At 40.1% G+C, this 15943-nt stretch overlaps 31 non-coding genes across 31 annotated transcripts; all 31 read left to right on the top strand.

Moving 5' to 3' along the window:
• Positions 1-234: 234 nt before the first annotated feature.
• On the top strand, positions 235-316 carry TRNAL-UAG (transfer RNA leucine (anticodon UAG)). Its single transcript has one exon. It is a non-coding gene; the product is annotated as a tRNA-Leu (tRNA).
• Positions 317-652: 336 nt separating this feature from the next.
• Positions 653-734, top strand: TRNAL-AAG (transfer RNA leucine (anticodon AAG)). Its single transcript has one exon. It is a non-coding gene; the product is annotated as a tRNA-Leu (tRNA).
• A 1165-nt stretch (positions 735-1899) lies between these two features.
• TRNAL-AAG (transfer RNA leucine (anticodon AAG)) lies at positions 1900-1981 on the top strand. The gene has a single exon. It is a non-coding gene; the product is annotated as a tRNA-Leu (tRNA).
• A 336-nt stretch (positions 1982-2317) lies between these two features.
• On the top strand, positions 2318-2399 carry TRNAL-AAG (transfer RNA leucine (anticodon AAG)). The gene has a single exon. It is a non-coding gene; the product is annotated as a tRNA-Leu (tRNA).
• Positions 2400-3151: 752 nt separating this feature from the next.
• Positions 3152-3233, top strand: TRNAL-AAG (transfer RNA leucine (anticodon AAG)). Its single transcript has one exon. It is a non-coding gene; the product is annotated as a tRNA-Leu (tRNA).
• Positions 3234-3569: 336 nt separating this feature from the next.
• Positions 3570-3651, top strand: TRNAL-UAG (transfer RNA leucine (anticodon UAG)). Its single transcript has one exon. It is a non-coding gene; the product is annotated as a tRNA-Leu (tRNA).
• A 336-nt stretch (positions 3652-3987) lies between these two features.
• On the top strand, positions 3988-4069 carry TRNAL-AAG (transfer RNA leucine (anticodon AAG)). Its single transcript has one exon. It is a non-coding gene; the product is annotated as a tRNA-Leu (tRNA).
• A 336-nt stretch (positions 4070-4405) lies between these two features.
• On the top strand, positions 4406-4487 carry TRNAL-UAG (transfer RNA leucine (anticodon UAG)). The gene has a single exon. It is a non-coding gene; the product is annotated as a tRNA-Leu (tRNA).
• Positions 4488-5238: 751 nt separating this feature from the next.
• TRNAL-AAG (transfer RNA leucine (anticodon AAG)) lies at positions 5239-5320 on the top strand. Its single transcript has one exon. It is a non-coding gene; the product is annotated as a tRNA-Leu (tRNA).
• Positions 5321-5656: 336 nt separating this feature from the next.
• Positions 5657-5738, top strand: TRNAL-AAG (transfer RNA leucine (anticodon AAG)). The gene has a single exon. It is a non-coding gene; the product is annotated as a tRNA-Leu (tRNA).
• Positions 5739-6074: 336 nt separating this feature from the next.
• Positions 6075-6156, top strand: TRNAL-UAG (transfer RNA leucine (anticodon UAG)). The gene has a single exon. It is a non-coding gene; the product is annotated as a tRNA-Leu (tRNA).
• A 336-nt stretch (positions 6157-6492) lies between these two features.
• Positions 6493-6574, top strand: TRNAL-AAG (transfer RNA leucine (anticodon AAG)). Its single transcript has one exon. It is a non-coding gene; the product is annotated as a tRNA-Leu (tRNA).
• Positions 6575-6910: 336 nt separating this feature from the next.
• Positions 6911-6992, top strand: TRNAL-AAG (transfer RNA leucine (anticodon AAG)). The gene has a single exon. It is a non-coding gene; the product is annotated as a tRNA-Leu (tRNA).
• Positions 6993-7328: 336 nt separating this feature from the next.
• Positions 7329-7410, top strand: TRNAL-UAG (transfer RNA leucine (anticodon UAG)). The gene has a single exon. It is a non-coding gene; the product is annotated as a tRNA-Leu (tRNA).
• Positions 7411-7746: 336 nt separating this feature from the next.
• On the top strand, positions 7747-7828 carry TRNAL-UAG (transfer RNA leucine (anticodon UAG)). Its single transcript has one exon. It is a non-coding gene; the product is annotated as a tRNA-Leu (tRNA).
• A 751-nt stretch (positions 7829-8579) lies between these two features.
• Positions 8580-8661, top strand: TRNAL-AAG (transfer RNA leucine (anticodon AAG)). Its single transcript has one exon. It is a non-coding gene; the product is annotated as a tRNA-Leu (tRNA).
• Positions 8662-8997: 336 nt separating this feature from the next.
• TRNAL-AAG (transfer RNA leucine (anticodon AAG)) lies at positions 8998-9079 on the top strand. Its single transcript has one exon. It is a non-coding gene; the product is annotated as a tRNA-Leu (tRNA).
• Positions 9080-9415: 336 nt separating this feature from the next.
• On the top strand, positions 9416-9497 carry TRNAL-UAG (transfer RNA leucine (anticodon UAG)). The gene has a single exon. It is a non-coding gene; the product is annotated as a tRNA-Leu (tRNA).
• A 336-nt stretch (positions 9498-9833) lies between these two features.
• TRNAL-AAG (transfer RNA leucine (anticodon AAG)) lies at positions 9834-9915 on the top strand. Its single transcript has one exon. It is a non-coding gene; the product is annotated as a tRNA-Leu (tRNA).
• A 1165-nt stretch (positions 9916-11080) lies between these two features.
• Positions 11081-11162, top strand: TRNAL-AAG (transfer RNA leucine (anticodon AAG)). Its single transcript has one exon. It is a non-coding gene; the product is annotated as a tRNA-Leu (tRNA).
• A 336-nt stretch (positions 11163-11498) lies between these two features.
• TRNAL-AAG (transfer RNA leucine (anticodon AAG)) lies at positions 11499-11580 on the top strand. Its single transcript has one exon. It is a non-coding gene; the product is annotated as a tRNA-Leu (tRNA).
• Positions 11581-11916: 336 nt separating this feature from the next.
• TRNAL-UAG (transfer RNA leucine (anticodon UAG)) lies at positions 11917-11998 on the top strand. The gene has a single exon. It is a non-coding gene; the product is annotated as a tRNA-Leu (tRNA).
• Positions 11999-12333: 335 nt separating this feature from the next.
• TRNAL-AAG (transfer RNA leucine (anticodon AAG)) lies at positions 12334-12415 on the top strand. Its single transcript has one exon. It is a non-coding gene; the product is annotated as a tRNA-Leu (tRNA).
• A 336-nt stretch (positions 12416-12751) lies between these two features.
• TRNAL-AAG (transfer RNA leucine (anticodon AAG)) lies at positions 12752-12833 on the top strand. Its single transcript has one exon. It is a non-coding gene; the product is annotated as a tRNA-Leu (tRNA).
• A 336-nt stretch (positions 12834-13169) lies between these two features.
• On the top strand, positions 13170-13251 carry TRNAL-UAG (transfer RNA leucine (anticodon UAG)). The gene has a single exon. It is a non-coding gene; the product is annotated as a tRNA-Leu (tRNA).
• Positions 13252-13586: 335 nt separating this feature from the next.
• On the top strand, positions 13587-13668 carry TRNAL-AAG (transfer RNA leucine (anticodon AAG)). Its single transcript has one exon. It is a non-coding gene; the product is annotated as a tRNA-Leu (tRNA).
• A 336-nt stretch (positions 13669-14004) lies between these two features.
• On the top strand, positions 14005-14086 carry TRNAL-UAG (transfer RNA leucine (anticodon UAG)). Its single transcript has one exon. It is a non-coding gene; the product is annotated as a tRNA-Leu (tRNA).
• Positions 14087-14421: 335 nt separating this feature from the next.
• Positions 14422-14503, top strand: TRNAL-AAG (transfer RNA leucine (anticodon AAG)). Its single transcript has one exon. It is a non-coding gene; the product is annotated as a tRNA-Leu (tRNA).
• Positions 14504-14839: 336 nt separating this feature from the next.
• Positions 14840-14921, top strand: TRNAL-AAG (transfer RNA leucine (anticodon AAG)). Its single transcript has one exon. It is a non-coding gene; the product is annotated as a tRNA-Leu (tRNA).
• A 336-nt stretch (positions 14922-15257) lies between these two features.
• TRNAL-UAG (transfer RNA leucine (anticodon UAG)) lies at positions 15258-15339 on the top strand. The gene has a single exon. It is a non-coding gene; the product is annotated as a tRNA-Leu (tRNA).
• Positions 15340-15674: 335 nt separating this feature from the next.
• Positions 15675-15756, top strand: TRNAL-AAG (transfer RNA leucine (anticodon AAG)). The gene has a single exon. It is a non-coding gene; the product is annotated as a tRNA-Leu (tRNA).
• Positions 15757-15943: the final 187 nt, after the last annotated feature.

Genomic DNA, 15943 nt, shown 5'->3' with positions numbered 1-15943 from the left:
TATTCACGGCAAGTAACTAAGCAATGCATACAATCTGATTAGATGATGAAATGAAACCCGGTGAACGTCATTTTAGTGAGTATCTACAGCGTCAACAATTCCCAGGAAATAGTATTCGAATTTGTGGCATTTGCATTGTTAAAAATATCACTTCAGTCGTCTCGGTAAATACCGAAACACACATGAAATGCTTTTGTTCCAGGGTAATTGCCTTGTTTTAGTAAATTAATTATGGGTAGCGTGGCTGAGCGGTCTAAGGCGCTGGTTTTAGGCACCAGTCATTTCGATGGCGTGGGTTCGAATCCCACCGCTGCCAGGTTGTTTAGTATTTTGCACAACTGTCATTCAAGCTGCCGTTATTCAATTTCTGTGTATACGGCTATGCACATGTTTTAGTCGCACTTTAAAATAAAACAAATATTCACGGCAAGTAACTAAGCAATGCATACAATCTGATTAGATGATGAAATGAAACCCGGTGAACGTCATTTTAGTGAGTATCTACAGCGTCAACAATTCCCAGGAAATAGTATTCGAATTTGTGGCATTTGCATTGTTAAAAATATCACTTCAGTCGTCTCGGTAAATACCGAAACACACATGAAATGCTTTTGTTCCAGGGTAATTGCCTTGTTTTAGTAAAGTAATTATGGGTAGCGTGGCCGAGCGGTCTAAGGCGCTGGTTTAAGGCACCAGTCATTTCGATGGCGTGGGTTCGAATCCCACCGCTGCCAGGTTGTTGAGTATTTTGCACAACTGTCATTCAAGCTGCCGTTATTCAATTTCTGTGTATACGGCTATGCACATGTTTTAGTCGCACTTTAAAATAAAACAAATATTCACGGCAAGTAACTAAGCAATGCATACAATCTGATTAGATGATGAAATGAAACCCGGTGAACGTCATTTTAGTGAGTATCTACAGCGTCAACAATTCCCAGGAAATAGTATTCGAATTTGTGGCATTTGCATTGTTAAAAATATCACTTCAGTCGTCTCGGTAAATACCGAAACACACATGAAATGCTTTTGTTCCAGGGTAATTGCCTTGTTTTAGTAAATTAATTATGGGTAGCGTGGCCGAGCGGTCTAAGGCGCTGGTTTTACCAGTCATTTCGATGGCGTGGGTTCGAATCCCACCGCTGCCATGTTGTTTAGTAATTTGCACAACAGTCATTTATGCTGGCATGATACAATTTCAGTGTTTCCGACTATGCACATGTTTATTTCGCATGTTGAAATCCAACAAATATTCACGGCAAATAATTAAGCAGTGCATACAATCTGATTAGATGACGAAATGAAACCCGGTGAACACATTTTAATGAGTAACTACAGCGTCAAAAATTCCCAGAAAATAGTATTCGCGTTTTTGGCAATTGCATTGTTACAAATATCACTTCAGTCGTCTCGGTAAATACCGAAACACACATGAAATGCTTTGGTTTCAGGGTAATTGCCTTGTTTTAGTAAAGTAATTATTGGTAGCGTGGCCGTGCGGTCTAAGGCGCTGGTTTTAGGCACCAGTCATTTCGATGGTGTGGTTTCGAATACCACTGCTGCCATGTTGTTTAGTATTTTGCACAACAGTCATTTATGCTGGCATAATACAATTACAGTGTTTACGACTATGCACATGTTTATTTCGCATGTTGAAATCCAACAATTATTCACGGCAACTAATTAAGCAGTTCTTACAATCTGATTAGATGACGAAATGAAACCCGGTGAACACATTTAATGAGTAACTACAGCGTCAAAAATTCCCAGAAAATAGTATTCTCATTTTTGACTTTTGCATTGTTACAAATATCACATCAGTCGTCTCGGTGAATACCGAAACACACATGAAATGCTTGTGTTTCAGGGTAATTGCCTTGTTTTTGCAAAGTAATTATGGGTAGCGTGGCCGAGCGGTCTAAGGCGCTGGTTTAAGGTACCAGTCATCTCGATGTCGTGGGTTCGAATCCCACCGCTGCCAGGTTGTTGAGTATTTTGCACAACTGTCATTCAAGCTGCCGTTATTCAATTTCTGTGTATACGGCTATGCACATGTTTTAGTCGCACTTTAAAATAAAACAAATATTCACGGCAAGTAACTAAGCAATGCATGCAATCTGATTAGATGATGAAATGAAACCCGGTGAACGTCATTTTAGTGAGTATCTACAGCGTCAACAATTCCCAGGAAATAGTATTCGAATTTGTGGCATTTGCATTGTTAAAAATATCACTTCAGTCGTCTCGGTAAATACCGAAACACACATGAAATGCTTTTGTTCCAGGGTAATTGCCTTGTTTTAGTAAAGTAATTATGGGTAGCGTGGCCGAGCGGTCTAAGGCGCTGGTTTAAGGCACCAGTCATTTCGATGGCGTGGGTTCGAATCCCACCGCTGCCAGGTTGTTGAGTATTTTGCACAACTGTCATTCAAGCTGCCGTTATTCAATTTCTGTGTATACGGCTATGCACATGTTTTAGTCGCACTTTGAAATAAAACAAATATTCACGGCAAGTAACTGAGCAATGCATACAATCTGATTAGATGATGAAATGAAACCCGGTGAACGTCATTTTAGTGAGTATCTACAGCGTCAACAATTCCCAGGAAATAGTATTCGAATTTGTGGCATTTGCATTGTTAAAAATATCACTTCAGTAGTCTCGGTAAATACCGAAACACACATGAAATGCTTTGGTTTCAGGGTAATTGCCTTGTTTTAGTAAAGTAATTATTGGTAGCGTGGCCGTGCGGTCTAAGGCGCTGGTTTAAGGCACCAGTCATTTCGATGGCGTGGGTTCGAATCTCACCGCTGCCATGTTGTTTAGTATTTTGCACAACAGTCATTTATGCTGGCATAATACAATTTCAGTGTTTACGACTATGCACATGTTTATTTCGCATGTTGAAATCCAACAATTATTCACGGCAAATAATTAAGCAGTGCTTACAATCTGATTAGATGACGAAATGAAACCCGGTGAACACATTTAATGAGTAACTACAGCGTCAAAAATTCCCAGAAAATAGTATTCTCATTTTTGACTTTTGCATTGTTACAAATATCACTTCAGTCGTCTCGGTAAATACCGAAACACACATGAAATGCTTGTGTTTCAGGGTAATTGCCTTGTTTTTGCAAAGTAATTATGCGTAGCGTGGCCGAGCGGTCTAAGGCGCTGGTTTAAGGCACCAGTCATCTCGATGGCGTGGGTTCGAATCCCACCGCTGCCAGGTTGTTGAGTATTTTGCACAACTGTCATTCAAGCTGCCGTTATTCAATTTCTGTGTATACGGCTATGCACATGTTTTAGTCGCACTTTAAAATAAAACAAATATTCACGGCAAGTAACTAAGCAATGCATACAATCTGATTAGATGATGAAATGAAACCCGGTGAACGTCATTTTAGTGAGTATCTACAGCGTCAACAATTCCCAGGAAATAGTATTCGAATTTGTGGCATTTGCATTGTTAAAAATATCACTTCAGTCGTCTCGGTAAATACCGAAACACACATGAAATGCTTTTGTTCCAGGGTAATTGCCTTGTTTTAGTAAATTAATTATGGGTAGCGTGGCCGAGCGGTCTAAGGCGCTGGTTTTAGGCACCAGTCATTTCGATGGCGTGGGTTCGAATCCCACCGCTGCCAGGTTGTTTAGTATTTTGCACAACTGTCATTCAAGCTGCCGTTATTCAATTTCTGTGTATACGGCTATGCACATGTTTTAGTCGCACTTTAAAATAAATCAAATATTCACGGCAAGTAACTAAGCAATGCATACAATCTGATTAGATGATGAAATGAAACCCGGTGAACGTCATTTTAGTGAGTATCTACAGCGTCAACAATTCCCAGGAAATAGTATTCGAATTTGTGGCATTTGCATTGTTAAAAATATCACTTCAGTCGTCTCGGTAAATACCGAAACACACATGAAATGCTTTTGTTCCAGGGTAATTGCCTTGTTTTAGTAAAGTAATTATGGGTAGCGTGGACGAGCGGTCTAAGGCGCTGGTTTAAGGCACCAGTCATTTCGATGGCGTGGGTTCGAATCCCACCGCTGCCAGGTTGTTGAGTATTTTGCACAACTGTCATTCAAGCTGCCGTTATTCAATTTCTGTGTATACGGCTATGCACATGTTTTAGTCGCACTTTAAAATAAAACAAATATTCACGGCAAGTAACTAAGCAATGCATACAATCTGATTAGATGATGAAATGAAACCCGGTGAACGTCATTTTAGTGAGTATCTACAGCGTCAACAATTCCCAGGAAATAGTATTCGAATTTGTGGCATTTGCATTGTTAAAAATATCACTTCAGTCGTCTCGGTAAATACCGAAACACACATGAAATGCTTTTGTTCCAGGGTAATTGCCTTGTTTTAGTAAATTAATTATGGGTAGCGTGGCCGAGCGGTCTAAGGCGCTGGTTTTAGGCACCAGTCATTTCGATGGCGTGGGTTCGAATCCCACCGCTGCCATGTTGTTTAGTATTTTGCACAACAGTCATTTATGCTGGCATGATACAATTTCAGTGTTTCCGACTATGCACATGTTTATTTCGCATGTTGAAATCCAACAAATATTCACGGCAAATAATTAAGCAGTGCATACAATCTGATTGGATGACGAAATGAAACCCGGTGAACACATTTTAATGAGTAACTACAGCGTCAAAAATTCCCAGAAAATAGTATTCGCGTTTTTGGCAATTGCATTGTTACAAATATCACTTCAGTCGTCTCGGTAAATACCGAAACACACATGAAATGCTTTGGTTTCAGGGTAATTGCCTTGTTTTAGTAAAGTAATTATTGGTAGCGTGGCCGTGCGGTCTAAGGCGCTGGTTTTAGGCACCAGTCATTTCGATGGTGTGGTTTCGAATACCACTGCTGCCATGTTGTTTAGTATTTTGCACAACAGTCATTTATGCTGGCATAATACAATTACAGTGTTTACGACTATGCACATGTTTATTTCGCATGTTGAAATCCAACAATTATTCACGGCAAATAATTAAGCAGTTCTTACAATCTGATTAGATGACGAAATGAAACCCGGTGAACACATTTAATGAGTAACTACAGCGTCAAAAATTCCCAGAAAATAGTATTCTCATTTTTGACTTTTGCATTGTTACAAATATCACATCAGTCGTCTCGGTGAATACCGAAACACACATGAAATGCTTGTGTTTCAGGGTAATTGCCTTGTTTTTGCAAAGTAATTATGGGTAGCGTGGCCGAGCGGTCTAAGGCGCTGGTTTAAGGCACCAGTCATCTCGATGGCGTGGGTTCGAATCCCACCGCTGCCAGGTTGTTGAGTATTTTGCACAACTGTCATTCAAGCTGCCGTTATTCAATTTCTGTGTATACGGCTATGCACATGTTTTAGTCGCACTTTAAAATAAAACAAATATTCACGGCAAGTAACTAAGCAATGCATACAATCTGATTAGATGATGAAATGAAACCCGGTGAACGTCATTTTAGTGAGTATCTACAGCGTCAACAATTCCCAGGAAATAGTATTCGAATTTGTGGCATTTGCATTGTTAAAAATATCACTTCAGTCGTCTCGGTAAATACCGAAACACACATGAAATGCTTTTGTTCCAGGGTAATTGCCTTGTTTTAGTAAAGTAATTATGGGTAGCGTGGCCGAGCGGTCTAAGGCGCTGGTTTAAGGCACCAGTCATTTCGATGGCGTGGGTTCCAATCCCACCGCTGCCAGGTTGTTGAGTATTTTGCACAACTGTCATTCAAGCTGCCGTTATTCAATTTCTGTGTATACGGCTATGCACATGTTTTAGTCGCACTTTAAAATAAAACAAATATTCACGGCAAGTAACTAAGCAATGCATACAATCTGATTAGATGATGAAATGAAACCCGGTGAACGTCATTTTAGTGAGTATCTACAGCGTCAACAATTCCCAGGAAATAGTATTCGAATTTGTGGCATTTGCATTGTTAAAAATATCACTTCAGTCGTCTCGGTAAATACCGAAACACACATGAAATGCTTTTGTTCCAGGGTAATTGCCTTGTTTTAGTAAATTAATTATGGGTAGCGTGGCCGAGCGGTCTAAGGCGCTGGTTTTAGGCATCAGTCATTTCGATGGCGTGGGTTCGAATCCCACCGCTGCCAGGTTGTTTAGTATTTTGCACAACTGTCATTCAAGCTGCCGTTATTCAATTTCTGTGTATACGGCTATGCACATGTTTTAGTCGCACTTTAAAATAAAACAAATATTCACGGCAAGTAACTAAGCAATGCATACAATCTGATTAGATGATGAAATGAAACCCGGTGAACGTCATTTTAGTGAGTATCTACAGCGTCAACAATTCCCAGGAAATAGTATTCGAATTTGTGGCATTTGCATTGTTAAAAATATCACTTCAGTCGTCTCGGTAAATACCGAAACACACATGAAATGCTTTTGTTCCAGGGTAATTGCCTTGTTTTAGTAAAGTAATTATGGGTAGCGTGGCCGAGCGGTCTAAGGCGCTGGTTTAAGGCACCAGTCATTTCGATGGCGTGGGTTCGAATCCCACCGCTGCCAGGTTGTTGAGTATTTTGCACAACTGTCATTCAAGCTGCCGTTATTCAATTTCTGTGTATACGGCTATGCACATGTTTTAGTCGCACTTTAAAATAAAACAAATATTCACGGCAAGTAACTAAGCAATGCATACAATCTGATTAGATGATGAAATGAAACCCGGTGAACGTCATTTTAGTGAGTATCTACAGCGTCAACAATTCCCAGGAAATAGTATTCGAATTTGTGGCATTTGCATTGTTAAAAATATCACTTCAGTCGTCTCGGTAAATACCGAAACACACATGAAATGCTTTTGTTCCAGGGTAATTGCCTTGTTTTAGTAAAGTAATTATGGGTAGCGTGGCCGAGCGGTCTAAGGCGCTGGTTTAAGGCACCAGTCATTTCGATGGCGTGGGTTCGAATCCCACCGCTGCCAGGTTGTTGAGTATTTTGCACAACTGTCATTCAAGCTGCCGTTATTCAATTTCTGTGTATACGGCTATGCACATGTTTTAGTCGCACTTTAAAATAAAACAAATATTCACGGCAAGTAACTAAGCAATGCATACAATCTGATTAGATGATGAAATGAAACCCGGTGAACGTCATTTTAGTGAGTATCTACAGCGTCAACAATTCCCAGGAAATAGTATTCGAATTTGTGGCATTTGCATTGTTAAAAATATCACTTCAGTCGTCTCGGTAAATACCGAAACACACATGAAATGCTTTTGTTCCAGGGTAATTGCCTTGTTTTAGTAAATTAATTATGGGTAGCGTGGCCGAGCGGTCTAAGGCGCTGGTTTTAGGCACCAGTCATTTCGATGGCGTGGGTTCGAATCCCACCGCTGCCAGGTTGTTGAGTATTTTGCACAACTGTCATTCAAGCTGCCGTTATTCAATTTCTGTGTATACGGCTATGCACATGTTTTAGTCGCACTTTAAAATAAAACAAATATTCACGGCAAGTAACTAAGCAATGCATACAATCTGATTAGATGATGAAATGAAACCCGGTGAACGTCATTTTAGTGAGTATCTACAGCGTCAACAATTCCCAGGAAATAGTATTCGAATTTGTGGCATTTGCATTGTTAAAAATATCACTTCAGTCGTCTCGGTAAATACCGAAACACACATGAAATGCTTTTGTTCCAGGGTAATTGCCTTGTTTTAGTAAATTAATTATGGGTAGCGTGGCCGAGCGGTCTAAGGCGCTGGTTTTAGGCACCAGTCATTTCGATGGCGTGGGTTCGAATCCCACCGCTGCCATGTTGTTTAGTATTTTGCACAACAGTCATTTATGCTGGCATGATACAATTTCAGTGTTTCCGACTATGCACATGTTTATTTCGCATGTTGAAATCCAACAAATATTCACGGCAAATAATTAAGCAGTGCATACAATCTGATTGGATGACGAAATGAAACCCGGTGAACACATTTTAATGAGTAACTACAGCGTCAAAAATTCCCAGAAAATAGTATTCGCGTTTTTGGCAATTGCATTGTTACAAATATCACTTCAGTCGTCTCGGTAAATACCGAAACACACATGAAATGCTTTGGTTTCAGGGTAATTGCCTTGTTTTAGTAAAGTAATTATTGGTAGCGTGGCCGTGCGGTCTAAGGCGCTGGTTTTAGGCACCAGTCATTTCGATGGTGTGGTTTCGAATACCACTGCTGCCATGTTGTTTAGTATTTTGCACAACAGTCATTTATGCTGGCATAATACAATTACAGTGTTTACGACTATGCACATGTTTATTTCGCATGTTGAAATCCAACAATTATTCACGGCAAATAATTAAGCAGTTCTTACAATCTGATTAGATGACGAAATGAAACCCGGTGAACACATTTAATGAGTAACTACAGCGTCAAAAATTCCCAGAAAATAGTATTCTCATTTTTGACTTTTGCATTGTTACAAATATCACATCAGTCGTCTCGGTGAATACCGAAACACACATGAAATGCTTGTGTTTCAGGGTAATTGCCTTGTTTTTGCAAAGTAATTATGGGTAGCGTGGCCGAGCGGTCTAAGGCGCTGGTTTAAGGCACCAGTCATCTCGATGGCGTGGGTTCGAATCCCACCGCTGCCAGGTTGTTGAGTATTTTGCACAACTGTCATTCAAGCTGCCGTTATTCAATTTCTGTGTATACGGCTATGCACATGTTTTAGTCGCACTTTAAAATAAAACAAATATTCACGGCAAGTAACTAAGCAATGCATACAATCTGATTAGATGATGAAATGAAACCCGGTGAACGTCATTTTAGTGAGTATCTACAGCGTCAACAATTCCCAGGAAATAGTATTCGAATTTGTGGCATTTGCATTGTTAAAAATATCACTTCAGTCGTCTCGGTAAATACCGAAACACACATGAAATGCTTTTGTTCCAGGGTAATTGCCTTGTTTTAGTAAAGTAATTATGGGTAGCGTGGCCGAGCGGTCTAAGGCGCTGGTTTAAGGCACCAGTCATTTCGATGGCGTGGGTTCCAATCCCACCGCTGCCAGGTTGTTGAGTATTTTGCACAACTGTCATTCAAGCTGCCGTTATTCAATTTCTGTGTATACGGCTATGCACATGTTTTAGTCGCACTTTAAAATAAAACAAATATTCACGGCAAGTAACTAAGCAATGCATACAATCTGATTAGATGATGAAATGAAACCCGGTGAACGTCATTTTAGTGAGTATCTACAGCGTCAACAATTCCCAGGAAATAGTATTCGAATTTGTGGCATTTGCATTGTTAAAAATATCACTTCAGTCGTCTCGGTAAATACCGAAACACACATGAAATGCTTTTGTTCCAGGGTAATTGCCTTGTTTTAGTAAATTAATTATGGGTAGCGTGGCCGAGCGGTCTAAGGCGCTGGTTTTAGGCACCAGTCATTTCGATGGCGTGGGTTCGAATCCCACCGCTGCCAGGTTGTTTAGTATTTTGCACAACTGTCATTCAAGCTGCCGTTATTCAATTTCTGTGTATACGGCTATGCACATGTTTTAGTCGCACTTTAAAATAAAACAAATATTCACGGCAAGTAACTAAGCAATGCATACAATCTGATTAGATGATGAAATGAAACCCGGTGAACGTCATTTTAGTGAGTATCTACAGCGTCAACAATTCCCAGGAAATAGTATTCGAATTTGTGGCATTTGCATTGTTAAAAATATCACTTCAGTCGTCTCGGTAAATACCGAAACACACATGAAATGCTTTTGTTCCAGGGTAATTGCCTTGTTTTAGTAAAGTAATTATGGGTAGCGTGGCCGAGCGGTCTAAGGCGCTGGTTTAAGGCACCAGTCATTTCGATGGCGTGGGTTCGAATCCCACCGCTGCCAGGTTGTTGAGTATTTTGCACAACTGTCATTCAAGCTGCCGTTATTCAATTTCTGTGTATACGGCTATGCACATGTTTTAGTCGCACTTTAAAATAAAACAAATATTCACGGCAAGTAACTAAGCAATGCATACAATCTGATTAGATGATGAAATGAAACCCGGTGAACGTCATTTTAGTGAGTATCTACAGCGTCAACAATTCCCAGGAAATAGTATTCGAATTTGTGGCATTTGCATTGTTAAAAATATCACTTCAGTCGTCTCGGTAAATACCGAAACACACATGAAATGCTTTTGTTCCAGGGTAATTGCCTTGTTTTAGTAAATTAATTATGGGTAGCGTGGCCGAGCGGTCTAAGGCGCTGGTTTTACCAGTCATTTCGATGGCGTGGGTTCGAATCCCACCGCTGCCATGTTGTTTAGTAATTTGCACAACAGTCATTTATGCTGGCATGATACAATTTCAGTGTTTCCGACTATGCACATGTTTATTTCGCATGTTGAAATCCAACAAATATTCACGGCAAATAATTAAGCAGTGCATACAATCTGATTAGATGACGAAATGAAACCCGGTGAACACATTTTAATGAGTAACTACAGCGTCAAAAATTCCCAGAAAATAGTATTCGCGTTTTTGGCAATTGCATTGTTACAAATATCACTTCAGTCGTCTCGGTAAATACCGAAACACACATGAAATGCTTTGGTTTCAGGGTAATTGCCTTGTTTTAGTAAAGTAATTATTGGTAGCGTGGCCGTGCGGTCTAAGGCGCTGGTTTTAGGCACCAGTCATTTCGATGGTGTGGTTTCGAATACCACTGCTGCCATGTTGTTTAGTATTTTGCACAACAGTCATTTATGCTGGCATAATACAATTACAGTGTTTACGACTATGCACATGTTTATTTCGCATGTTGAAATCCAACAATTATTCACGGCAACTAATTAAGCAGTTCTTACAATCTGATTAGATGACGAAATGAAACCCGGTGAACACATTTAATGAGTAACTACAGCGTCAAAAATTCCCAGAAAATAGTATTCTCATTTTTGACTTTTGCATTGTTACAAATATCACATCAGTCGTCTCGGTGAATACCGAAACACACATGAAATGCTGGTGTTTCAGGGTAATTGCCTTGTTTTTGCAAAGTAATTATGGGTAGCGTGGCCGAGCGGTCTAAGGCGCTGGTTTAAGGCACCAGTCATCTCGATGGCGTGGGTTCGAATCCCACCGCTGCCAGGTTGTTGCATATTTTGCACAACTGTCATTCAAGCTGCCGTTATTCAATTTCTGTGTATACGGCTATGCACATGTTTTAGTCGCACTTTAAAATAAAACAAATATTCACGGCAAGTAACTAAGCAATGCATGCAATCTGATTAGATGATGAAATGAAACCCGGTGAACGTCATTTTAGTGAGTATCTACAGCGTCAACAATTCCCAGGAAATAGTATTCGAATTTGTGGCATTTGCATTGTTAAAAATATCACTTCAGTCGTCTCGGTAAATACCGAAACACACATGAAATGCTTTTGTTCCAGGGTAATTGCCTTGTTTTAGTAAAGTAATTATGGGTAGCGTGGCCGAGCGGTCTAAGGCGCTGGTTTAAGGCACCAGTCATTTCGATGGCGTGGGTTCGAATCCCACCGCTGCCAGGTTGTTGAGTATTTTGCACAACTGTCATTCAAGCTGCCGTTATTCAATTTCTGTGTATACGGCTATGCACATGTTTTAGTCGCACTTTAAAATAAAACAAATATTCACGGCAAGTAACTAAGCAATGCATACAATCTGATTAGATGATGAAATGAAACCCGGTGAACGTCATTTTAGTGAGTATCTACAGCGTCAACAATTCCCAGGAAATAGTATTCGAATTTGTGGCATTTGCATTGTTAAAAATATCACTTCAGTCGTCTCGGTAAATACCGAAACACACATGAAATGCTTTTGTTCCAGGGTAATTGCCTTGTTTTAGTAAATTAATTATGGGTAGCGTGGCCGAGCGGTCTAAGGCGCTGGTTTTAGGCACCAGTCATTTCGATGGCGTGGGTTCGAATCCCACCGCTGCCATGTTGTTTAGTATTTTGCACAACAGTCATTTATGCTGGCATGATACAATTTCAGTGTTTCCGACTATGCACATGTTTATTTCGCATGTTGAAATCCAACAAATATTCACGGCAAATAATTAAGCAGTGCATACAATCTGATTAGATGACGAAATGAAACCCGGTGAACACATTTTAATGAGTAACTACAGCGTCAAAAATTCCCAGAAAATAGTATTCGCGTTTTTGGCATTTGCATTGTTACAAATATCACTTCAGTCGTCTCGGTAAATACCGAAACACACATGAAATGCTTGTGTTTCGGGGTAATTGCCTTGTTTTTGCAAAGTAATTATGGGTAGCGTGGCCGAGCGGTCTAAGGCGCTGGTTTAAGGCACCAGTCATTTCGATGGCGTGGGTTCGAATCCCACCGCTGCTAGGTTGTTGAGTATTTTGCACAACTGTCATTCAAGCTGCCGTTATTCAATTTCTGTGTATACGGCTATGCACATGTTTTAGTCGCACTTTGAAATAAAACAAATATTCACGGCAAGTAACTAAGCAATGCATACAATCTGATTAGATGATGAAATGAAACCCGGTGAACGTCATTTTAGTGAGTATCTACAGCGTCAACAATTCCCAGGAAATAGTATTCGAATTTGTGGCATTTGCATTGTTAAAAATATCACTTCAGTCGTCTCGGTAAATACCGAAACACACATGAAATGCTTTTGTTCCAGGGTAATTGCCTTGTTTTAGTAAAGTAATTATGGGTAGCGTGGCCGAGCGGTCTAAGGCGCTTGTTTAAGGCACCAGTCATTTCGACGGCGTGGGTTCGAATCCCACCGCTGCCAGGTTGTTGAGTATTTTGCACAACTGTCATTCAAACTGCCGTTATTCAATTTCTGTGTATACGGCTATGCACATGTTTTAGTCGCACTTTAAAATAAAACAAATATTCACGGCAAGTAACTAAGCAATGCATACAATCTGATTAGATGATGAAATGAAACCCGGTGAACGTCATTTTAGTGAGTATCTACAGCGTCAACAATTCCCAGGAAATAGTATTCGAATTTGTGGCATTTGCATTGTTAAAAATATCACTTCAGTCGTCTCGGTAAATACCGAAACACACATGAAATGCTTTTGTTCAAGGGTAATTGCCTTGTTTTAGTAAATTAATTATGGGTAGCGTGGCCGAGCGGTCTAAGGCGCTGGTTTTAGGCACCAGTCATTTCGATGGCGTGGGTTCGAATCCCACCGCTGCCATGTTGTTTAGTATTTTGCACAACAGTCATTTATGCTGGCATGATACAATTTCAGTGTTTCCGACTATGCACATGTTTATTTCGCATGTTGAAATCCAACAAATATTCACGGCAAATAATTAAGCAGTGCATACAATCTGATTAGATGACGAAATGAAACCCGGTGAACACATTTTAATGAGTAACTACAGCGTCAAAAATTCCCAGAAAATAGTATTCGCGTTTTTGGCATTTGCATTGTTACAAATATCACTTCAGTCGTCTCGGTAAATACCGAAACACACATGAAATGCTTGTGTTTCGGGGTAATTGCCTTGTTTTTGCAAAGTAATTATGGGTAGCGTGGCCGAGCGGTCTAAGGCGCTGGTTTAAGGCACCAGTCATTTCGATGGCGTGGGTTCGAATCCCACCGCTGCCAGGTTGTTGAGTATTTTGCACAACTGTCATTCAAGCTGCCGTTATTCAATTTCTGTGTATACGGCTATGCACATCTTTTAGTCGCACTTTGAAATAAAACAAATATTCACGGCAAGTAACTAAGCAATGCATACAATCTGATTAGATGATGAAATGAAACCCGGTGAACGAAATTTTAGTGAGTATCTACAGCGTCAACAATTTCCAGGAAATAGTATTCGAATTTGTGGCGTTTGCATTGTTAAAAATATCACTTCAGTCGTCTCGGTAAATACCGAAACACACATGAAATGCTTTTGTTCCAGGGTAATTGCCTTGTTTTAGTAAATTAATTATGGGTAGCGTGGCCGAGCGGTCTAAGGCGCTGGTTTTAGGCACCAGTCATTTCGATGGCGTGGGTTCGAATCCCACCGCTGCCATGTTGTTTAGTATTTTGCACAACAGTCATTTATGCTGGCATGATACAATTTCAGTGTTTCCGACTATGCACATGTTTATTTCGCATGTTGAAATCCAACAAATATTCACGGCAAATAATTAAGCAGTGCATACAATCTGATTAGATGACGAAATGAAACCCGGTGAACAGATTTTAATGAGTAACTACAGCGTCAAAAATTCCCAGAAAATAGTATTCGCGTTTTTGGCATTTGCATTGTTACAAATATCACTTCAGTCGTCTCGGTAAATACCGAAACACACATGAAATGCTTGTGTTTCGGGGTAATTGCCTTGTTTTTGCAAAGTAATTATGGGTAGCGTGGCCGAGCGGTCTAAGGCGCTGGTTTAAGGCACCAGTCATTTCGATGGCGTGGGTTCGAATCCCACCGCTGCCAGGTTGTTGAGTATTTTGCACAACTGTCATTCAAGCTGCCGTTATTCAATTTCTGTGTATACGGCTATGCACATGTTTTAGTCGCACTTTGAAATAAAACAAATATTCACGGCAAGTAACTAAGCAATGCATACAATCTGATTAGATGATGAAATGAAACCCGGTGAACGTCATTTTAGTGAGTATCTACAGCGTCAACAATTCCCAGGAAATAGTATTCGAATTTGTGGCATTTGCATTGTTAAAAATATCACTTCAGTCGTCTCGGTAAATACCGAAACACACATGAAATGCTTTTGTTCCAGGGTAATTGCCTTGTTTTAGTAAAGTAATTATGGGTAGCGTGGCCGAGCGGTCTAAGGCGCTTGTTTAAGGCACCAGTCATTTCGACGGCGTGGGTTCGAATCCCACCGCTGCCAGGTTGTTGAGTATTTTGCACAACTGTCATTCAAACTGCCGTTATTCAATTTCTGTGTATACGGCTATGCACATGTTTTAGTCGCACTTTAAAATAAAACAAATATTCACGGCAAGTAACTAAGCAATGCATACAATCTGATTAGATGATGAAATGAAACCCGGTGAACGTCATTTTAGTGAGTATCTACAGCGTCAACAATTCCCAGGAAATAGTATTCGAATTTGTGGCATTTGCATTGTTAAAAATATCACTTCAGTCGTCTCGGTAAATACCGAAACACACATGAAATGCTTTTGTTCAAGGGTAATTGCCTTGTTTTAGTAAATTAATTATGGGTAGCGTGGCCGAGCGGTCTAAGGCGCTGGTTTTAGGCACCAGTCATTTCGATGGCGTGGGTTCGAATCCCACCGCTGCCATGTTGTTTAGTATTTTGCACAACAGTCATTTATGCTGGCATGATACAATTTCAGTGTTTCCGACTATGCACATGTTTATTTCGCATGTTGAAATCCAACAAATATTCACGGCAAATAATTAAGCAGTGCATACAATCTGATTAGATGACGAAATGAAACCCGGTGAACACATTTTAATGAGTAACTACAGCGTCAAAAATTCCCAGAAAATAGTATTCGCGTTTTTGGCATTTGCATTGTTACAAATATCACTTCAGTCGTCTCGGTAAATACCGAAACACACATGAAATGCTTGTGTTTCGGGGTAATTGCCTTGTTTTTGCAAAGTAATTATGGGTAGCGTGGCCGAGCGGTCTAAGGCGCTGGTTTAAGGCACCAGTCATTTCGATGGCGTGGGTTCGAATCCCACCGCTGCCAGGTTGTTGAGTATTTTGCACAACTGTCATTCAAGCTGCCGTTATTCAATTTCTGTGTATACGGCTATGCACATGTTTTAGTCGCACTTTGAAATAAAACAAATATTCACGGCAAGTAACTAAGCAATGCATACAATCTGATTAGATGATGAAATGAAACCCGGTGAACGAAATTTTAGTGAGTATCT

This window comes from Saccoglossus kowalevskii, chromosome 8 (assembly GCF_978046115.1).
Source record: "Saccoglossus kowalevskii chromosome 8, keSacKowa6.1, whole genome shotgun sequence".
In the NCBI taxonomy this organism is placed as follows: Eukaryota; Metazoa; Hemichordata; class Enteropneusta; family Harrimaniidae; genus Saccoglossus; species Saccoglossus kowalevskii.
This window is presented reverse-complemented; position numbering and strand designations above follow the sequence as displayed.